Source organism: Idiotropiscis lumnitzeri, unplaced genomic scaffold (assembly GCF_059441095.1).
Source record: "Idiotropiscis lumnitzeri isolate Australia: NSW breed Sydney's pygmy pipehorse unplaced genomic scaffold, RoL_Ilum_1.0 HiC_scaffold_219, whole genome shotgun sequence".
In the NCBI taxonomy this organism is placed as follows: Eukaryota; Metazoa; Chordata; class Actinopteri; order Syngnathiformes; family Syngnathidae; genus Idiotropiscis; species Idiotropiscis lumnitzeri.
Window position 1 is genome coordinate 210,602 of NW_028283757.1, and position 2,792 is coordinate 213,393.

Genomic DNA, 2,792 nt, shown 5'->3' on the forward strand with positions numbered 1-2,792 from the left:
TTCCCTTATGAGATAATGCCTCTCATAGCAAATGTGTACAGCGCGAGCTGAAAATGCATTTACAGCACTAAAAAAACAAACTTTTATAACAGCTAAACCAAACGTTTCCAATGTAAATTTCCACCTTTATATAGTGTAGAAAGGCATCCTGAAGCCTGGAAAGTCATTAATTTGATTGTCCAGTATTTCCTTCATGAGATATTGCAACACTTAGAAAAAGTGTACAGCGCCAGCAGACAATGAATTTTCAGCACTAAAAAAACGAAACTTCATTAACAGCTAAACTAAATGTTTCCAATGTAAATTTCCACCTTTATATAGTGTAAAAAGACATCCTGAAGCCTGGGCAGTCATTAATTTGATTGTCCAATATTTCCCTTATGAGATAATGCCTCTCATAGCAAATGTGTACAGCGCGAGCTGAAAATGCATTTACAGCACTAAAAAACCAAACTTTTATAACAGCTAAACCAAACGTTTCCAATGTAAATTTCCACCTTTATATAGTGTAAAAAGGCATCCTGAAGCCTGGAAAGTCTTTAATTTGATTGTCCAGTATTTCCTTCATGAGATATTGCAACACTTAGAAAAAGTGTACAGCGCCAGCAGACAATGAATTTCCAGCACTAAAAAAACGAAACTTCATTAACAGCTAAACTAAACGTTTCCAATGTAAATTTCCACCTTTATATAGTGTAAAAAGACATCCTGAAGCCTGGGCAGTCATTAATTTGATTGTCCAATATTTCCCTTATGAGATAATGCCTCTCATAGCAAATGTGTACAGCGCGAGCTGAAAATGCATTTACAGCACTAAAAAAACAAACTTTTATAACAGCTAAACCAAACGTTTCCAATGTAAATTTCCACCTTTATATAGTGTAGAAAGGCATCCTGAAGCCTGGAAAGTCATTAATTTGATTGTCCAGTATTTCCTTCATGAGATATTGCAACACTTAGAAAAAGTGTACAGCGCCAGCAGACAATGAATTTTCAGCACTAAAAAAACGAAACTTCATTAACAGCTAAACCAAACGTTTCCAATGTAAATTTCCACATTTATAGAGTGTAAAAAGGCATCCTGAAGCCTGGGAAGTCATTAATTTGATTGTCCAGTATTTCCCTTATGAGATAATGCCTCACATAGCAAATGTGTACAGTGCGAGCTGAAAATGCATTTTCAGCACTAAAAAACCAAACTTTTATAACAGCTAAACCAAACGTTTCCAATGTAAATTTCCACCTTTATATAGTGTAAAAAGACATCCTGAAGCCTGGGCAGTCATTAATTTGATTGTCCATATTTCCCTTATGAGATAATGCCTCACATAGCAAATGTGTACAGTGCGAGCTGAAAATGCATTTTCAGCACTAAAAAACCAAACTTTTATAACAGCTAAACCAAACGTTTCCAATGTAAATTTCCACCTTTATATAGTGTAAAAAGACATCCTGAAGCCTGGGCAGTCATTAATTCGATTGTCCAATATTTCCTTTATGAGATAATGCCTCTCATAGGCAAATGTATACAGCGCGAGCTGAAAATGCATTTACAGCACTAAAAAACCAAACTTTTATAACAGCTAAACCAAACTTTCCAATGTAAATTTCCACCTTTATATAGTGTAAAAAGGCATCCTGAAGCCTGGGAAGTCATTAATTTGATTGTCCAGTATTTCCCTTATGAGATAATGCCTCACATAGCAAATGTGTACAGTGCGAGCTGAAAATGCATTTTCAGCACTAAAAAACCAAACTTTTATAACAGCTAAACCAAACGTTTCCAATGTAAATTTCCACCTTTATATAGTGTAAAAAGACATCCTGAAGCCTGGGCAGTCATTAATTCGATTGTCCAATATTTCCTTTATGAGATAATGCCTCTCATAGCAAATGTGTACAGCGCGAGCTGAAAATGCATTTTCAGCACTAAAAAACCAAACTTTTATAACACCTAAACCAAACGTTTCCAATGTAAATTTCCTCCTTTATATAGTGTAAAAAGACATCCTGAAGCCTGGGCAGTCATTAATTTGATTGTCCAATATTTCCCTTATGAGATAATGCCTCTCATAGCAAATGTGTACAGCGCGAGCTGAAAATGCATTTACAGCACTAAAAAACCAAACTTTTATAAAAGCTAAACCAAACGTTTCCAATGTAAATTTCCACCTTTATATAGTGTAGAAAGGCATCCTGAAGCCTGGAAAGTCATTAATTTGATTGTCCAGTATTTCCTTCATGAGATATTGCAACATTTAGAAAAAGTGTACAGCGCCAGCAGACAATGAATTTTCAGCACTAAAAAAACGAAACTTCATTAACAGCTAAACTAAACGTTTCCAATGTAAATTTCCACCTTTATATAGTGTAAAAAGACATCCTGAAGCCCGGGCAGCCATTAATTTGATTGTCCAATATTTCCCTTATGAGATAATGCCTCTCATAGCAAATGTGTACAGCGCGAGCTGAAAATGCATTTACAGCACTAAAAAACCAAACTTTTATAACAGCTAAACCAAACGTTTCCAATGTAAATTTCCACCTTTATATAGTGTAAAAAGACATCCTGAAGCCTGGGCAGTCATTAATTTGATTGTCCAATATTTCCCTTATGAGATAATGCCTCTCATAGCAAATGTGTACAGCGCGAGCTGAAAATGCATTTACAGCACTAAAAAACCAAACTTTTATAACAGCTAAACCAAACGTTTCCAATGTAAATTTCCACCTTTATATAGTGTAAAAAGGCATCCTGAAGCCTGGAAAGTCTTTAATTTGATTGTCCAGTA